Source organism: Anas acuta, chromosome 1 (genome assembly GCF_963932015.1).
Source record: "Anas acuta chromosome 1, bAnaAcu1.1, whole genome shotgun sequence".
In the NCBI taxonomy this organism is placed as follows: domain Eukaryota; kingdom Metazoa; phylum Chordata; class Aves; order Anseriformes; family Anatidae; genus Anas; species Anas acuta.
Window position 1 is genome coordinate 105,271,918 of NC_088979.1, and position 21,235 is coordinate 105,293,152.

The following is a 21,235-nucleotide window of genomic DNA, read 5'->3' on the forward strand; positions in this document are numbered from 1 at the left end:
CTTTCGGATATGTTAATGCGTGCAAAATCAGAGCTAAATAGCCATTAGCTACATAGAAATAGTGTGACACTTCTGGATGCACTTATTATCTTCTAGAATCATATTTGTAGAAATAGAATCTGTTAAAATAGCAGTGTTTTTTTGTTTTGTTTTGTTTTGTTTTCCTTTTTATAAAAATGATATTTTACACCTGTTTACTAACCTAAAGGTAACCTGTTCTTATGAATCTTTTTATATATGTTTCAGCTCCTTTCTGAGTACTTACCTGTGTTTTAGATAAAAATACATATCTTATATATATATATATATATTATATATGTTATATATATTTCCTGGAATAAAATAACTAACCTCTTAATGTTTAATATATTGATTTTCTATTATTATTATTATTATTATTATTATTATTAAAATAATTACAATAATAATATTAATTCATAGATTTGTTACTTTTACATGTAGTTACACTGAAAAATAATTTAAACCTCTCTATACTACTAACAAATATGTGCTTAGCAACACATGGTTAGAAAAAAAGATTTCTATAAATTTTTACATATTCATTAGTTAAAGATGAGCTCAGGTCTGGCTTTGTAGTAAACATGCAGAGTAGGTGATTAATCTTTAAAAGTGAAAACAAAATCTTCCATTCTGTAGGTGAACTCTAGGCTCCAGTACTGTGGTAAGATAGATATCACTGGTAACAACAGAAAATGTTCTCTGATTTGTTCTCTGGCAGTTCAGTACAAATGATCCTTACGTGAATGTTATTAGAATTGAAAACTAACTAGAGTCAGCCTCAAATCCATGTCTTCTTACAACCTGTTTTGGCTATTGAGGTATAGTTTTTTATAAAGGACCTAATAAATCAAACCAGCCAATTTTATATTACTATCCTAGAAAATGAATAATTTTTCATTAATTATTAAGATCTAAAAATTTTGGATGTTTTTGAATAGTGAAATTATAATCTGTCTAGAAATGTTATTTTTTCATAAAGTATTTTGTTTTCAGTTAGGACAAGAATTAAAGATTCACTTTTCTCACAACATCTGAAGATCTCTTACAACCTTATTATAGAATCACAGAATGGTTGAGGTTGGAAGGGATCTCCAGAGATCATCTAGTCCAACCCCCCTGCTCAAGCAGGGTCACCTAGAGCATGCTACACAGGATTGCATCCAGGTGGGTGAATATCTCCAAAGGAGACTACACAGCCTCTCTGGGCAGCCTGTTCCAGTGCTCTGTCACCTGAACTGTAAAGTTCTTCTTCTTCCTGGGGTTCAATTTATACACATTACCCCTTGTCCTGTCGCTGGCCACCACTGAGAAGAGTTTGGCGCCATCCTCTTTACATTGTCCCCTCAGGTATTTGTGGAGGTTGATTTGTACAGGTTATTTATATAATTTAGAAAGAAAATAAATAAATAAATAAATAAATAAATAAATAAATAAATAAATAAATAAAAATAAGCACAATTTATTTTTGTCTACCAATTTATCAAAATGAATTAAATTAATTTTTCTCCAGTGTAATTTGAAGCTGTGTCTCCATGTATTTCTGTGGCGTTTCACAAGATAGATAAAGCACCTCTCGTGCATGTCATTGTCTCTATGCCATGCTCAATCCAAGTATATTTCATCATAAATATAATGGTAAATTTCTTCCCCTCACATAAACCAAGGAAAAGTCTTCCAGTCTCCATGGTACATGTACTTCAGCCAAAGAGAAGCCAAAAGTTAATTTTTAAAAAGTGCAATGGTAGATTAATGAAAAACTAGATAAATGTTTATGGCTGAAATTTTTCTCCAACCTACAGAATATTTTGTTAGTCTTTTCTAGTAGAAAAGCTGTGTGATATGTTTATTTCAGTACCTGATTTCCTGGCCAAATAAGCTGATGGAAAGATTTGGGTTGAGAAGTGTGATTTGTGCCTGGGGTGAAAGGCACAACTCCAGGGCTAGGAGGGAGACGAGTGTCTGATTTCCAGAGATCTCATCTGTTCTGCAATGATAAACTAGTAAACCGAATCCTCACAGACCCCCACCAATGTAGTGAGTTTAGATGTATGGGCACAAGTGGGGCCATGGCATCAGCCATGCTGCTTCTCCCAAAGATGGGGAGGGAGGACTGAGATAGCAGGAAGCTCTAGTCTGCAGCCTGCTGAGCCAGAGAAGATGGTACCATTGTAACTACAGTACCACTGAAGCAAGGGGGACCACAAGGGGAAAAATCCCTAATGGTTGGAGGCAAGGGCAAAGGAAGGCTCCCACCTGCATGGTGTGGGGTTGTAATGTTTTTTGTTTTTTTTTTCTTGCTGTTATGAAACTTCATTAATGCATGGGTGAAACATAGATCTTTTTCTGTCTGCATCCAAATATAAATGTAAGCTTGAGTCAGAACAATGTACTTTACATCCTGTATAGAATGTATTATTTTTATTTATCCATTTTCTTGGCTACATAACCATACAAATGGAATGGCTTGAAATAAATTATTTGAAGGATAACACATAGTCAGTATTTCTATTTATAAATCATAACAATGTACAAACAGCAAAAAGAGGGCAGGCAAAAGTTGTAGATTAGCTGCTTACAATGAAAATTGAACCTGGAAATAAAATACAGATGGACTATATCCTCAGGGAAATATTTGGGTCCTATGAATGGTGTAATGTTTGAGAACATTCTTCTGGTAACAGAAATTATCCTCTTCAGGGAAGTGCCAGAAGATTTCAGTGCCAACATGTGCCAACAGTTCTGAATTGTGAAAATTTTTACAGCTATATATTTTAATCTTGCACTACTAATAGAGCAACTGTTCTCCCTATGGAGAAGTAAGAGCAAAAAGCTTTCTTCTATTAACTAGTTTGATGCTTTGTTAGAAGGAATCAACTTAATTGTATCTTAAATTTTGGCTTCAATCAATGCCATGAAGTTTTTTTTTTCTGTTGTTTGTTTGTTTTTAAATACAGCACTCAGTATTCCAAGAAATGGAGTTACAAAAACTCTATGATCATAAAGTAAAATTTCAACTGAAGAAATCAAGATTAAGACTAGATTTTATATGCAGATGAAACTTTGGTCCCCCAAAAAGTTGACTATAAAATTCAGATTTTCTTCAGAGTTTTGGTTAATAAAAGAACATGCTCCATTGAGATATTTTTTGTCTATTTTTTAAAATTATTTTAATGACATATAAGTATTGCACATCTTTGTAAAAAGTTATATAATATAGATTTGCAAGTAAGCATTTCCTATTTTTCTATAGGACATGTTGTTTTATCATTTTTTTTTATATATACCTATCATTTTGAAAGATTTACTAGTTTCTTCTACTCTCAGTAGAGAGGAGGAATGATGACAACATAGCTATTTACTTATCAAAAGTGCTTACTTATCTGATGAACGTCATTGAAATCAGTCCATGATATGCTTCCCAGTACAAGGAAAATAGGTAGCATAAACAAGACAAAACTCGACCAATCTGTTTTGTTGTTGTTGTCATTTTGTTTGTTTTTCATCAGTAATGTAAACTTCAGGAAAAGAAAAAAAATCTAGTCACCAGAATTTACTTACAGAGAACTAAAATTATTCTTCCGTTGATGTTTTCTTTTTCCTGTTATTCTTTGTTGCAAGAAAATATTGTTCCCTGCTATACAAAATCTGTAATATTCATTCACAGTGAAAATGTCTCCCAAATGATTATTTAAGCTAAACAAGACTTCATTGACACTAGGGAGTGTCAAGCAAGCAGATCTTGGGATTTGCATAATAATTGGTTTGAAACAAGTGATATTCCATACAGTACTATGTATACAGAAGGTAATGAATATGGTAGCCACAGTCTGAGAGATCTGTATCAGGAATATAATGAAAGCTGAATATTTTTCAGTCTTTGGAGGTTTTCAAACATCCATACAAGCTAATGAGCTAATTTAGATAAGCATTAAACATGAATTTAATCACATTACTGGTAATTATTAGCAGACACACAATATGAAAGCCTTTTAGTTCTCTTCAAAAGTTGTAATTAACCATAAAAAAAAAGTAAATTGTTTGACCTCATGAACTGCATATAAATGACTCAACTAAAGACTTCTAGATTTAACAGGAAGCTTAGTTTAGAGTCATTTTTCCTTATATATTATTTAGTTGAACGTAAAAGTGTGTTTCTTTCCACATTATCTCAAGATCAAAATTAGACTATATTTCTCAAAACGTTATTTAGTGAAAAGAATCTGAAAACTAAACCCAGTTCTGAAGAGCACAGACGCATATATTGATGTGATACATGAAAATGTTCCCTCGCCATCTCCTACATTTGTCGTGAGTTACCACATAAGCATATACTTCCAGTAACCTCTCTAGCTCCTCTGAAACACATAAAAGTAAGCATGTGAATGCAGTTCTTGCTGGATCAGAACAAAAATTTTGCTCAGATGAGACTTGGTATTTTGCTTGGCAAACATTGCAGGCAAGCATACCTAGTTCAAAAAGCTGAGAACACAAGACCTTCCTACCTATACCAGGCAAACAGCTATGCTCCCCATACATTTCAATGACAAAAATAATGGTGGGACTATACTAAAAAGGCTATAAAAATTTTATAAATTAAGGTTATTAAGATAAAATTTCCCATCCTAGAAAAATGTGACCAAATGCATATTTTTAGTTTTCTTTAAAGGAAAAGTAGCAGCTAGATAAAATCTTAAATCCTATGTATAAAGAGATTGGTCTCTGAAGTTATGATTCTGGAGAGAAACACTTAATAATCCAATTTCACATAATGAAAGTGGGCTGTTTTTTGAAAGTTGCCAAATGACTATGACTGTTCAATTTCTCTCAGGCAGCGAGGGAGAGTGTTTCCTTATTTAACACAGTAGTGATCTCATCTAATTTTTCATTTATCAATGGACCATTGCTCAAGAACACATTTTGCATGCTCTTGCTCATGTTGTTCAGAAGTTACACATTTTCAGCAATATTGAAAAATGAAGATTTACATTAACATAGATATAATGTCTTTTTTTCCCCTAAATGAACTATCACTGATAAAAAAAAAAAAAAAAAAAAAAAAAAAAAGATTACATTTTAAGAGGCTTTTTGAAAACATATTTTTTCTCTGTGAGAATTTGTGGAGAAGCCATTTCCGGTTTAAACAATTTTTCAGCAAAAGACTAACCAGCTTTCTTACCAGCTGTGTTACCTATGCCTACGATTAAGCTGTGCTGAATTATTTTATGCATGCAATATCTTTTCTTGGATATTAGAGTTTGAAACTGTCTTGGCTTTGTAGCAGGTTAGCTGTCACGCTAAGTTAACACGTGCTTTTCTACACAGTAAAGTGGTACAGTAGAATTAAGCTGAAGTTATAATTTTCCTATCTTAAAACTGGCTAACAACATGGGGCCACATGTAAGATCTTCCCTCTGCACCCATAAATTTCATGTGGTCTTTCTATGACAACTTGTTTCCAGCTCCCAAACTCCACTATATTTGGGACTGGAAAAAGTAGAAGTCATCAGACAGAAGTGTAGCAGGCCAGCTATAGACATGTGGATGTTAAACTGGAAGACAGAGTACTCAACAGCTTTGGACATTTTCTTCTGCTGTGTAAAATTTTTCTGTGTCTTGCAGATGTCTCCTTCCTGTCTTACCAGACTTTTCTTCAGCTGTACTTTACAAAATTTTGCTCCCCTTCTTCTTCTCTTTCCTCTCATACAGTTATCCTATTTTCTTTTGCTGCTTTTCCAGCTGGCTAATCCTCGTGCTTTCCTTAGTGCTTTCCTGAAATACTGTGGAGCCACGACAGCTCCTGCAATTGCATTCCTCAGTTTATTTATGTTACATGTCTTTCTCTTTAGCTGTGTTTATATATGGAGTTACAATAGTGGAGCACGCTATCTATAGACTAATTAGAATTTACCCTAATAAACATAACTATTAATCATGACTTTTATTATTATTATTATTATTATTATTATTATTATTATTATTATTATTATTATTATTATTATTATTATTATTATTATTATTATTAAATCTAATAAACACTTTTATAATCCAGGACAATGACAACAGAATGATCATTAATAACAAACACATAGTATTTATTAATTAATAAAAAACTGCTCACTAATTTATTCAAAGGATAAAGATTAAAGGAACACGCCACTCATGTAATTTTCTGTAAATGAAGATCAAAAATATCTTCCCTTGCAATTAAAGTTTTCATAAAACTTCATAGAGCATAAAAACCTAATGAGTGGAAAACTACATGTGTGTTTAATGAATGATGTTCATAGTTTAATTCAGTCAGAACACTTACAAGCTGCATGGTGTATACATGAAATTGCACTAGGTAAGAACGAAAAAGTATTGTTTTCTGTTTTGCATACTCTAACCTCATGGAACAAACATCTCTTACTATGTGTTTTGTGCTCTGTGTACAGCAAGTAGAGATGTGACTTTATCGTCATCTTGATGTCTCCTGGTTCTATTGTGTTTAACTAATATAATACAAGAATATGAAATATTATCATCTTGCAAGAATATAAAATTTGATTGAGGATGGGAGTTTAACCTTTTTTGTTGTTGCCTTAGGCACTTCTCGAATTAAGTTACATTCATGTCTATGAAACCGATTTTCCCAACCTACCTAGTAGAGTTACTTTACATAGCAACTAATGTCTTCTTTTGTTTATACCTTTCACAGTTTGTTTTTATAATACTTCAATTGCACTTATACATACTCCCATTTTTCACTAAAATGTCAAATTGAAATATGAAAAATTTCTAGCTCCTAAACACTCAGTTTTAGCTAACAAACATGACTTTGTCTCATCCCTTTTAAAATCCTCATCCAGAGCTTAAAACATTGTATCTCCTGTGTTGATGAGCAAAATTTTCTGTAGTTTTCCTGTTCAGTATAAATACTGGAGAAGCATGGAGAAAAAAAATAAAATAAAATAAGAGGAGAACATGTGATAATAACTCAAGAAAGAAGAAGGCTATTAGAAAAACTACATATAGTGAGATATCTGTAGTCTTTCTTGTTTTTAATGATGATCACCTTTCATAGTGCTAAAGGACTGCTTGTCACTGTTGGGGTGCTGAGGGGACTGTGGAAGTACCCAATGGCTTTCCAACTGTGTGGTGGAAAATGTAGCTGTTGTTGAGCAGCCACTTTAACTCCACTGCTGCTGTGCGGAAATTCATGTCAGGTCTGTTGTATCTTGAAACTTTATTTACTCCAGGTTACTTGGAGTCAGATGCACTGAATGACGTTCATACAGTTTATTAAAGGGAATATTCTTTAGAAAACTTCAGAAATATTGTCCCAAACTAAACAAAATTAGTTTTTGAAACTAAAATGATCAAAACATAAATCCAATGGGTTTCAGTTGCAGAAATATCTATTTTTTTTTTTCCTTAATGATTTCTTACCTACTAGCTTCCAAGTTTCCAAATTTCCAGAGCAAAAAGTTTGACCTCTGAAACAGAGGGTGATCTCTGAACTCAAAATTATCTGAAATGATACAACCTGAGAAGGTTGTAAAATTTAGCCACAGACATACAAATAGTGCAATATTTGATAAAACTTTTAAAATTGCATTCCAAATACATTTCTTAAAGTTGTTTGTGGTATGTTTAGGTCATTCTTCTAGATCATGGCAGAGTGCTCTTTCAACAGCATTTCAGATTTGTTATGGAAATTCCTCTATTGTATGGATGACATTCTGAAGATGTGTTTTTTATAAGCAGAAGGGAATGGGTACTCAACATTAATCAGACAGAGCTATATTAATTTATATGACATGATGAGACAGCTTTTTTTCTTTTCCTCCCCACTTTTTTTTTTTCAAGGGAAAGGCACTAAGGAAATGATAATAATTTTTCTTAGCTCAGTGAATTAGCATATGTTATAAAAGACAGAAGAAATATTCCTTGTTGGTCATCTCCCCCCTCCTGATCTTTGTATAATCAAATAAAAAAAATCTAACGAGTGGTTGTGACCCACACGGCTACTTCAGTCAGTCATATTCCATATTTACAAAACATATATATATATGTTACCAAATGACTAAGAAAACAGTCTGTCTCTATGTATATGGAAGCAGAGGGTTCCTGTGGGATCTTGTTCATTCTGTGAGTTTTTGTGACCTCTGGATAACCAGGAAGTTGTGCATGAATATGTAGGCAAACACCAGCAAGGCAGATGTTACACTTGCTGACCTTCACTCACTGAAACTGATAATCAGTTTGGCTGTCATTCATTGTCCTTTTGAGGCTTTTTCACAGCAAGTTAATGCCAAGGAGACATATTTGATCCTGCAGGTCCTGCCAGAAATTAGGTTTGGACTTGGATATTTTGGAATGAATCCGAGTCGAGTTTGACAACAAAGGGAAGGCTGCTGCAGTAACACGTGCAGATGAGACCCTTCTCAATTTGTTTGCATGCTCCAGGGTAGGGAGATATTGGGGCCCTTTCCTGGCTTTCATTCAGCTGTGGGTGTGAAAGCAAAATGTGAAATAATATTAAAAGATATAATTAATTTATGTGGACAAACTGGTCACAGATGTTGCACCTATGTAACCTAATGAATGGGCAATTGTAGTGTTTCAGTTACTAACAGGTAAATAATTAATGTCAGTGACAAGTCTTTTGCCTAGTCATTTGGAAATTAAAATAAGATGTGAATATACATATGAAATTGTAAGATAAATATTTTCTTATGCAGCTAATAATATCTCATACAGTTTAATCACCCACTAGCAAAAGTATACTTGGTATAAAGCAGTTTTTCTGTATTTTTTATCAGATTTTTTCAAAGCTTCTTTCTTTTTGTTTTGTTTATTTTGCAGGTGCTGCAATGGCACATATAGGTAAACAACACTGAACCTGTGTGTACTGGAAAGAAGGCATGTGGCAAAAAAAAAAACAAACAACACAATAATGTTGAAGGACCTGAGCATATGAGAGTTTGTAAATCTTTAGAAACTGTAATAAGATAATATAATATAGTTGTCTAGTGAAGTCATTGCTATAAGAAAGGTACAAATATTGACAAAAAAAAAAAAAGATACAACCAATATTATTTGAAAGATATAACATTGACATGTTGCATATAACAGATGAACATATTCTTTGTCCCTTCCTAAGTAAATGGAAGGTAGATACTCTTTAATTATTGCCTGTCTTTGTCAACCAGTTATAGTATTTCAGCACTGGATAAGTCAATCACCTTATCAGCATACAAAGCAGGAGAAACAATGAAGCCCAGTTTTACTTGTAGCCTGGTTTCTATAACCCTTCAGCTTCCCTCACATGCTATCTGCTGCATCCTATTTATTTCTTTTTATTAGATTTTAATCAAATCTATAAAACTACACAAAGTGCTGGTAACGAGAAACAACGTGATCTTTTGAAAAAAAAAAAAAAAAAAAAAAAAGGATAAAACCTTAAAGTTAATATGGAAGAATTCATCATGAATTCACAAACATATTTGGTCTCTGGATATGTAATCTGTTTAGCACACACAGTATGAAATACTTGTCATACTGATCTTAGTGTTTCTTATTAATTTTAGTGTGACTTTTATTTCACCCTACTATATGCATACATTCCAAGTAGAATTGCATGTTAATCTTTCTTTCTTTCTTTCTTTCTTTCTTTCTTTCTTTCTTTCTTTCTTTCTTTCTTTCTTTCTTTCTTTCTTTCTTTCTTTCTTTCTTTCTTTCTTTCTTTCTTTCTTTCTTTCTTTCTTTCTTTCTTCTTTCTTCCTTCCTTCCTTCCTTCCTTCCTTCCTTCCTTCCTTCCTTCCTTCCTTCCTTCCTTCCTTCCTTCCTTCCTTCCTTCCTTCCTTCCTTTCCTTTCCTTTCCTTTCCTTTCCTTTCCTTTCCTTTCCTTTCCTTTCCTTTCCTTTCCTTTCCTTTCCTTTCCTTTCCTTTCCTTTCCTTTCCTTTCCTTTCCTTTCCTTTCCTTTCCTTTCCTTTCCTTTCCTTTCCTTTCCTTTCCTTTCCTTTCCTTTCCTTTCCTTTCCTTTCCTTTCCATCCATTAGAATTTATCAGGGTGATACAAAGACATAAAACTGCCTCATAGTTCCTCTTTCCTTTTTTAAAGAAAAATTTTGATTTCAAATTATTTCAGCCATTTCTGTGTTTTTATGCCTATCCTTAAGTGTATTGATAATCACAGTGTATCACCTTCAATATCTGCTTTCTGTGAAGCCATTCTACAGCCTGCCTCTGCTTCCAGTGCAAAGTCCTGCCCTGTGTTGTTTGTTTGCTTTTGGTACTTCTTCCTGAAGCAGCTTAACTTTAGATGGAGTTACAGTCAATTCCCTTCTATGAAAAGGAATAAAAAACCCTGTTGGGATGGCAATAACATGGATCTTCTGAGGTTCAGCAATGACGGAGCAGTGGTCTTGGGGATCATGTAAACAGATACTGCAGTCTGGTCCTGCTTACTGGTTCAGCTCTACCATGGCTGCTCTAAACTTCTCCAGCACTTGACATCACACAATTCCTCTCAGACACCCAGAAACTTGGCACTATGCTGACTGTAACCTGAAAGTGAGGTCAAAACACATGGACAAGGGAAAAGAGAAAAAATTAATTGTTGGTGTAAAGCAAAGATAATGTTGGTACATACTGGAATTTAGACTACAGGGCTGTAATTTCAGCTTGCAGTTGAGGATTATACAGGACAGTTCATTAGAAAAGGTAACTTGGCCCTTCTTCAGCCTTTGGTTTTGTATGTGCTGATCTTCCAGTAACTCCCCCTACCAAGACTGTATTAAACAGCAGGTTTGGTAAAGAAACCCTGTGCACCCCTCCCCTCCCCCCTCTTTGCCACCATATTTACCTGGAGGAAAGTAATTGGAAACAGTGATTTTACCTCAAGATTATCATGGTGATCTCTTGATTATTTTGGCTTTCAGTTGTCTTTGCATTACTTTAAAGTGTCTCTGGTAAAATAAAGGTTTGAGGAAATAACACACAATTGTGTTTTGCAAATACTGCTCTGTATTTGTAACTTACTAGATATCCTTTAATGCTGTGCTGATCAGTTGACCTATTTGTGTTATGAAGTCTTCAAGGCACTGTTTGCCTTGCCATGTGAGGTTTGCACCTTAGACCAGAGCCACGGTGAACACTGGTCAGGGCTGTTAATAGTGTAGCATGCAATTCTGATGTGGTAGTTTGCATTTGGGAGCACTCTCCACTCATATGAGTCTCACAGCCATTTGCTAACACAGGCTGTTTCTTACTCCAGTGCTTTTAGCCTCTTGTTTCCATGTCACTGCTGAGAGCAGAAATGATTTGTGTTGGTTAAAAAGGTCTTATGGATGAGAGGTAATAGTTTTCATACAAAGGTGAAATAGTATGTCACTAGTATCCATGAATATGATTTTGACTTACAGATATATATATATACAGATATATATATATAGGGATATTTCTGGAAAGAAAACTTCCTGAAGATTATTAATATTTGTAAAAATGAACTTTGATTTAATTACTACTATATTAATGAAAGATGCATTTAAATTATAAATACATTTTGCGCAATATCATATGGGCGTAACCACATCAATTTTTTTTTATCCTAGCAAAACCATTTAAGAAGTTCAATTTACTCTCTTGTCTTTTCTGTCTGTGTGTTCTGCCTACAAAAATCTGCTGTCTTCATGGCAAATAAAATTTTATCTGTAGTACAAAACCAACCCAGAGTGATATGCAGCCACTGAATCCTCTGAATCCTTCCCTGCCTAAGACCTTAATCTTGACTTTAGAATGAACACATTTTTAAATATGGAAGACAGTTCAGACTCTGAAAGACCCTAGGGCCTTCTTCAAGATAAAATCTCAGTTTTGAAAGGAAAAGATAAAATCCAGGAAAACAATTCTGATTTTGTGCAACTGAAAACTAGAAACAAGATAGAGCAATATTGGAACATGGTAAAATTGCTGTTTAGAAAATTGATGAAAAAGAGGCTTTTCCAGGGTCTTTGTCTCAGGAAAAACAAACAAACAAACAAAACATTCAATGTTTGTTTATTATCCCCATATTATGTTTTTCAGAGCTTTTTTTTTTTTTTTTTCTTTTCTTTTTTTTTTTCCCTGGGACAGGTCAGTACTTTACACCAAGTATGAAGGTTGTACTTTACAAAACATTATTGTTAGATTCACACATGCAGTTAAAAAACAAAAAATAAAATAAAAAAAAAAAACAGTTAAGTGGTTATTGCTTACAGTATTAAGTATATCAATGTAGATTAAGTAAGAGTCATAACAGTATCTGTCAGAAAATTCCAGTTTATTTGTTGAACCAAATGTCATTAGTAACTGTGACTGGATCTCTTTCCACTGGTGTCAGTGATGATGTGCTTAGTCCTGTGGGCTTAAGAGAAGCTGGTTAAGGCTGAATAAAATGAAAAGGACTTGAAAGGACTTAATTATTTTATTTATTTTATTTTATTTTATTTTATTTTATTTTATTTTATTTTATTTTATTTTATTTTATTTATTTTTTACAAGTTGTCAGTGTTACAGATTGTCAAAGTATTAGTACTAAATATTTGTTTTACTTCAGATGCAGGGAGTTTGTGTCTAAGCAGAGATAGAAGAGAAACCTCAGCTGTCCTCAAAACTGAATGTGCTGGACTGTCTCTGCAAGGTAGACTGAGTCTTGGAATTACACAGCTAATCCTACATTGATATATGTTGTATTGTTTCCAAATTCATGCAGCTGAACCTTCATTGGCCTGTGTGTTTTTAACGTGTTCAGGTCTCCTCCAATCTGTGTACCTACTCTATTTGTGATGCTCCATTGCACAGACCCTAAATATATGTAGATATGCCAAAAGTGGTGTGGCTACAGTTCAGCAGAGGAACTCTCAAGTCTAGTGATGAAGAATATAACTATTAAATAGATTTTCCAAGAGGGCTGTGGATTCTCCCTCCTAGGAAAATACATGGGCCCACAGAGATCACTCTGATAAACGTATGGCATTAATCTACCGGTGCCATACAGACAACTGGTAGATCAAAAGACATTGTCACGTTGGAACATTTGCAGGTGATGGGAAAGAGGAATCAATTCTCTCAGGTTTCTATAGATAGAGTCTCAGAAATGTGATTCATTTTTCCTAAGCAGAAACTGACCCTGGCCTTGGAACTGCATTGCTTGTTTGGTTTTCTTGCAGCCTGGCTCTTCCTTTGGAGCAGAACAGTGAACAGCAAGACTTCAGTCTGAAGTGTTCTTGTTGGGTACATGCAGGCAATGTAAACAACTCTATTGCAGTCAAAAATGATCATATGGTAGGGAACTGCACCCCGGAGTGCCTCTTTCATGGGTCTCAAAAACATCAGTGGGATGTAGGTGTATTTTTGCTATCAATGGTACACAGTTTATACTTAAGCTAATTGTGATGTACTGAAACAAGTTTTTGTGTTTTTTACTGCCAGCATGGGTGATGAGGAACCAAAGCATGTAAGAGGGTATCTGGAAAGGATATTTCTCAGAAAGGATGAGAGGAAGGCTACAGAAGGAAATGTAAACAGGGCTGGGATAATCTCAGTTACTAAGTCTTCACCTGGTAATACTATTGAAAAATACCAATATCCTAAGAAAGATAATTTGGCACACGGGTATAGGAAGCTCTTTTGTTTTAACACAAATTGTGTTCCGTACACAGCAGAAACATATGGGAAAGTGGAAGAGCTTTTTTCTTTTTCCTCCTCTGGTAGCTTTGGGATCTAACAAACAATAGTATCAAGGGATTGCAGTCACCACAACATACCACTAGCATAACAACCTAAAAAGAAGGCTAGCCTTTGTACCTGTAGCAGAACACACTGAAAAAAGACAGCGCTGCTTAAAAAGAAGATTGGAGTCATGTGAACTCAAAGGGACCAATTATTTTTTCAGCTGTACTGGTCTTTCAGCCTAAAGGCACCTGCTGAACTACTCCTACTCTCATTTCAATCCAGAAAATTCACAGGTGGTTTGTGTTAGATTATGGGGACCTTCATAATCATCACTTTGTTGTTACTACTCTTCTCACTGTGTTTCAGTGTTTTGATCAGGGGACTGGTTTTGCTTATAGTCACAGATGGTTTCTGTTTGACAGGCTGACAGGCAGACAAAGTAAATAGGCATGGAAATAAAATATTCCTTTGTTTTGGTGAATCAGGCCAATGTCACCAGTTGTCATGTGGGTAGATACTGCTTGATAATGCTTCTGGATGTGTTAGGATGGGGAGAGGATATTGTATATAATCATGCACTAGAATCTTGCATAATTCTTTCCGGGGCACAGGAAATCTTGTTGAAGATTTGATCAACAAATCTGAGTATACTGTTAAATTGCACTATTGCTTTTACATTTAAGGTGGTAAGTGGTACCATTATATAGCACTGTGAAATTTTAAGGGGTTAGTCTGGAAAAATCCCATCTGGCAAAGATGTGCTTGATCCTGCATATCAATAGGAGGACAAATCAATAGCAGGATGAAATGCTAGATAATTATTGTGTGTCTGTGCTTATATCTATTGGCTTGCCTTTGCAGTGCATGAAAGGAATTTTGCAAAAACAGAAAAACAAACAAAAACTAAGAACACAAACTGCTTTGGTCAGCAAAGATGCAAATACTAATATAGTGTATAAACTAGTAACCTAAGTGTTATAAACCTGTTTTAATGACAACTTTCATTATTATGAAAGGAGAAATCCAATAAATCAATAAGAATTTTGAAATTGTTGAAATACTTTAGATAAAAATGGACTGTGTTATGACTTTTGTGGAATGTCTTGGAAAAAAGTGCCATCTGGTAAGTGAACTCCCCTGAGGTAATTTTGTGGGTCTGGAAATCTGGTTTTCTCTAAAGAAATTGTTACTAATGTACTGATGTGATATGACATAGTTTCCTTTTTGGCAGGTTAGTCAGTAATAGAGAAAGTTAATGCCATAAGCCCTCAGATTGATCTTTTTCCAGTTAAATGAGGAAAAGAATCAAATAAGTATCTGGTTGACCAGGCCCAGAAAGGATGATTATATGACAAATCTCTCATTCTCCTTACATATAAATTAAGGTGAGCCTAAAGCCATATTTTAATTGAAAATAATGAAGGTATCAAAACAATAGATTTTGATTTACTGACAGATGGCATACTGAAAGACAGGCTTTATTTTTTTATGTTCAATACTTGAAATAAATGATTTGGTTAATATATGTTGCTCTTAGGCTGCAGTTCTAGATGAGAGCCTTTATGTGAACCCTCACTACAAAGATCACACCTGCCATCAGTTTCTATCTGGGGGTAGCATTGGGCCTGATACTTTTTTGTGCTAGGCATTCCTGTGATTTGTAGACCCACACCACAACCCTCAGCAGGGCTGATGAGCAGGCAGGTGGTGTGGCTAGCTGCTGGCACCCTATGGTACTCATAGGGAGCAATTGGCCCTGCATGGTGACTTGGGGCACAATGCTGCTGGTGCCTGGGTTCTGTACCCACACGGCTGTGTTCTGGAAAGAAAACCAGCCAGAAGAATTCAGCTTGCTCCAAGATGGAAGTCACAATTCTGCCACCACCTTGAGGGTGTTTTTCTTCAGGTTTTGGCTTGGTTTGATGGCTTGGATTTGTTGATGTTGGTGTCCAAAGACAGTTTGCAATAATGGTGATTGTTTTACAGTTATTTTACAGATATTACAGTTTTTAAATTGAAATTGCTTTCTTTTGTAGGTACAAGAAGTCAACAAACTATATTTAGTTTAACAAAATATTAAGAAAAAATGTGTAAAAAATGTAAATTTTTGTTTTAAAATATTTAGTAACATCAGTACAATCTGAAAATTAACACTGTGCATTTTTATGGATAACTTACCTTCAGTAGGATAAATGCATATTTCTGGGTTAAGTAAAATTCTGTGTCTATAGTGGAAACAATCAAAAATCCAGAAAGAAATAAGTGTTTCCACAAAAGAAATGGTTTGTTGTCTGTTTCATGGAGGAAAAAAAAAAAAAAAAAAAAAAAAAGAATTGGGAAGGAAGAGCAAGTAGGAACTCTCATGAAGAAATAACCACCAATTGTATTATAAGAGCACACAAAAGTACACATGAAGTGCTTATAATGAGATTTATGGATTGTTTCCAATGTATTCAAAGTAGATGCTGATGTTCTTTTTTATTTTATTTATTTATTTATTTATTTATTAATATTAAGTATTAAAAAAAAAAAAAGAAAGGAGAAAAAAAATATTAGAAGGCAGATCTGTGTAGTAATGAGTACCTGAAAAAAGGATTGATCTTGATTAAGTCAATCTCAACTGGAAAGATTTTTCTTTTTGTTTGTATCTGCATTAAATTCTGTTCTATTTTCCATCAGGTTCTGTTCTCCCAGAATTTGCAAAAGGCTGACTTTCTCACTTTTTTCATCCGTAAGTTATGAACCAAATAGTATATCAGAATACATTTGAAAACTTAAAAAGTTTTATTATTGAATTGTGTTATAAAATGAGACTTGAGGCTTTTCTGAGAGATTTGTGAAAGTTGAAACAGGTATACTGTCATTCGTGTAGGCTCATGCTTGTTTTCAAATAAAATCACAATTTAATTCTGTTTGCTGCAGCCTGTCATCTTTATCTTATGTCAATGATAACTTCTCAGGCCATCTTCTGATGAATCTTAGAGACTCTCTATACAACGCATCTTCATAGATTAGTGAGATAAACATACTGATACAAATATTTCTGGTATATGTCCCATGCTTTTTACTATTTTTGGCACCAGAGAAGTTTCAATATCTGTATTTAATTTTCTTGCACTTACCTTCCATAAAATTTATATACATCTATATATTTTTCAAAATGAAAATAAAGTCAAATAACTAAACCACTTTTATTATTTAAGTTTAAATTATGACTAGGCTGTTACTCTTGCCAGTAGTAACAAAAGTTAAGTGCAAATACTGAAAATTAAAATATCATCCATCTACAATTCCTCTGTTCCTCTGTAGACATAATAGTTGTTGGTGGTGGTTGTTGTTGTTGTTGTTTTAATTTATCTTAGTTAATTTTTTCACTTTTCTCCCTGTGTTTATCACTTTAGGAAAAATCATGGGTAAACATTGTCCCTCATTTTAGAGAACTGGAAATCAAAAAAATCATTCAGCTTGTATCTTTGCATTAAATCAAACTTGAAATAATTTATCCTTCCCATGAGCTTTGCAGATACACAGATCTCATTCATGCAGCTTCTGTGCAACTGGCACAGCTTTCATTTGATTTGGTTATCCATGTGTTTCTGCATGCTCACATTGGATCCCAGGCCTAATAGAATGCATGGCATGTCCTCATGATGTTTCAGATACTCTGGGTAAATCAGATCATTAAAATACAGCTTAACCTCACGAATCACCCTATATATATATATATAAAAATATAAATATATATTTATAAAAATATATAAATATTTATATATAAATATATAAATATATACATATATAAATTTATATAAATATATATAAATATTCCTTTTGAAAATTGAAAATGGACAGAGATTTTTCTGTAACAACTTCTACATTATATACATTTTTATATAAGACAGTATGTATGCTGTGTTTGACATGTTATTCCCTAAAACTCACAGTTTTGACTTATCTTTCTGCAATTTCATTTGGGATTTAATCTGGGGGAAGGGCCATCTTTTTGTGTTTTGTTTGCACACTGGTCTGCGCAGAGGCCAGACGGTTGGTTGGGACTCCTTGTTGCTATTGTTGCACAAATAGGTTTGGTTTGAAATTGAATCATCAATAGAAAAATATTTATTGTGAAGTTTCCCAGTTTTCATCTGTTAATACCTTGGTCACTAAATGTATAAAAGAATTAAATAAAATTTGAAGCACATACTGTGATAAAGTACATGTAAGTATATTTATGTTTTCTGACAGGTGAAACCATCTTTTGATTCATCTGAGCCTAGATTTCGGTTGTTGAAGCCTATCTACGGGCAGGAGGCACCTCAGAGCCAAGCAAAGTCCAGAGTCCCTGGCACTTCATATACTTCTTTGGATGTTCTTCATTAAGACACGCAATGATGTTGCTTACATGACCGATGAGTTCCCTTGCCATTTAGCAATGATGTAGATGTCACCTTTCCAGAACAAAGGCAACGTACAATTTCCTAATATCTGCAGGAAAGAGGGACTGTTCCTTAGCCTCTGCTTTCACTGCCCACCTCAGGACAGATTGCTCCTGCCTCAGTGGTGTGGTGGGAAATCTTCTTCCTAACAACTGAGGTCATAGCCCAAGCCTGGTCTCATGCCACAGCTTGTTGGGGCATGCTTTAGTGTCCTGATTCCTGTTTCTCTAGAGTCTCTTGTTCATCCTCTGTCTATTTTATTGGCTTATCTCTTTATTTTATTTTGTAGGAATTGAGGTGCCTGCAATTGAGGGCACCAGGATGCAGCAGATATGGGTCTCCGGTAAATATTCATTTCAGGCTTAGAATGAATGAATCTTTCCAAAGACTTCAGATATTATTTAGAAATCAACACCAGTATCATATATTTCTCAATTGAGCTACTGGTTTTCATTAGGCTGGAAAACTCTTCTGTTGCTTGTTCATGACGCAGTTCATACTTGACCTTACTCTATTGCTGCATTTAGTTGCTCACTGGGCAAGACTTTAATCCCCTACTAGCAAACTGAAGTCATATCAACACTCAAATGCTGCTGTGATCTGTTGCTATGTTATCAATGTGAATAGAGTCTTGCTCCCTGACCCTTAGGCCAGCCCACGGAGATGTACTACATGGACATACACATTCTGCCTACATGCAGTTCATGTAGAATAGCAAGCACTAGGCAGCACCCTTGAGATTACTTGCAGAGCAAACAGAAATATTCATACAAAAGAATGAAGATTGGGGCTGCTTTTTCACATCAGTACTTCTGCTTTAAAATAACCACATTCTCTCTATATATGAAATGATTGGGCCAGCCCAGTAACAGAGAGGAAGTTTAGCACAAAAAAAAAAAAAAAAAAGCAGTTTAAAAAAATATAGATGACAGAGAAAATGAGAGGATTACTTACAGCTTCACTGAGCCTTGAACAAATGCAAACACAAGCATGAAGAAATAAGATAAAACAGAAAGATACAAGCCCTGTACTTTGCAGATCACCATGAATTTCTTCAGGTCTACACCTGACTTTAAAACAGCTGTAGACCTCAAAAGCAGTTATGAATCTAGGGTGTGAAGTGCTGCATTCTCTAAAAGATGAAGAATAGAAAAACACAATAAAAGCCAGAATTTTAAATAGTAAATTCAATAAGAAGGGGAGAGAGAAAGAAATCTAAATGAAAATTTGTTCTGGACAAATATTTGACTTCTAATAATTTTAATTACACATCAGAAAATACACTATCAATTTTCAAAAATATAGAAATGGTGTGGAAACCTGATTGGAATATGTTTGTCAGGGAAGAGAAGGTCAGATCTGAAATATTTTCTATTGATTTTATGCCAAAGGTAGTTTTTCTGGATCTCAGACTGCATACCTATACAAAACATGGTAAGAAGACTCATCAGATTCCTTTCAGAAAGAATATCTCCAGGAATAACTCTACAGTGCTATCCAATTAGCCTTTTTGTAGCTGCAAAAACTATTCACAAAAATAGCTCACTGGGTTCATGTGCATTGAGCAGTTCAAATGAAAAATCATCAGTGGAACTGAATTAAAACCATAGAGCCAAGGGCTCTTCTGGTATAAATCACGTGCATTGCTATAATAAAACAACATGTAACAGAAGCAATTCTTCACACCACTAAATTTTGGCATTGGAGTTGGTCCCAGAATCCAAATCTTGCTGCTTCAGCTTCCATATTTTCTTTACATGTAGGAAAACCTAAACTGCAATGTGCTGTAATCATTTTGTGACATTTGTGAATAGAATGTATATAACTTAGGACCTAAAAAAAAACAAACAAACAAAAAAAAAAAAAAACAAAAACAAAAAAAAAACACAAGTGGGATTTATCTTATTTTCTTCTTTTTTTTTTTTTTTAAAAATAGTCCTGACCTTGCCACTAAATGCCATTTTCTTATCTGTATAATAAAGCAGAGGTATTGTGCCATGTCTTGATTTTACCAGTTGAAGTCTTTCTTTTTTCATAATCATAAAATATATGTCAAGCACCATGAGCAACTCCTTTATGCCTTGCTTGCAGTGCTGCAATTAGGATCATACTGTGTCATATTCGAAGCTCAGTGACTGTTAAACGTGCTATGCCCGCATCACACTAACTACTGTATCAGTCATTTTAGATGACCCCCTTGAAAATTGCTGCCAAAAGTTTATATGTCAGAAATCACTTTCAAAATGCTTATGAAGTGAAGAATTTTCACAGCTCTTTACCTACTCAAATACTAAAAACTGTCAGTCAATGAAATCAGGCACGACAGTTTATATTCTAAGACTCACTATTCAAAGATTTGCTTGAACAATTATTCCTATCAGCTGTCAGCAATTGGGTTCTGTGTTAGGCAGTTGCTCACCTTTATATTGTAATAACCATTGGAAGCTGCTGCAAAAGATCTGCCAGAACACTGAGTATTATTTTTAAATGGGATGAGTCAGGGATGCGTACATCAGCATTACAGCATTTCAGTTTTGCCCACAGCGAGCTGCAGACTCAGTCCTGTTGCCCAGGTGTGTGGCTGTTTTCATTTAGAGCTCTATACTGTTTCATCAGTGTTTTCAGTCCCAAGTGAAAACACAAATATGAAGCCGGTATTGAAGACAGGAGATTATTTAAAAATCAGTTAAAAATTGATTGTATTTTTACAGATGGGAGTTTGCTTAAGAGTTAATTAAGTTTTAAGAACTTGAACGCTAAAATTATCCTATAGTTCTGTTACTAAGGATGAGGTTTGATTTATGACTGAAACTCTGTTTATCTTTTTAATTGTCTGGAAAAACATCCAAAATCTGTTCTGCTGTAAACAGGTCTTTAGTAACATGGCTGAGGTCCAAATCTAAGCCTAGAGAACCTATAGAGCAGAGATTCTGGTAGGAAATAATATTTTTTGCTAATATTTCAGTGCTTTTTCATTTGATAATACCTGTATAGCCACCAATATAGTGGTGAGAGTCAATATTTTGAATGAACTGATATTAATTAAAATTGACTCAGTTTTATTTATAAGTTTAATGCTGGA

The 21,235-nt window shown here is 34.3% G+C and overlaps 1 long non-coding RNA gene across 1 annotated transcript; it reads left to right on the forward strand.

Moving 5' to 3' along the window:
* The first annotated feature begins 14,050 nt into the window (after nt 1-14,050).
* Nucleotides 14,051-19,954, forward strand: LOC137860655 (uncharacterized). Its single transcript, XR_011099121.1, has 3 exons — nt 14,051-14,843; nt 16,400-16,451; nt 17,963-19,954. It is a non-coding gene; the product is annotated as an uncharacterized lncRNA (long non-coding RNA).
* Nucleotides 19,955-21,235: the final 1,281 nt, after the last annotated feature.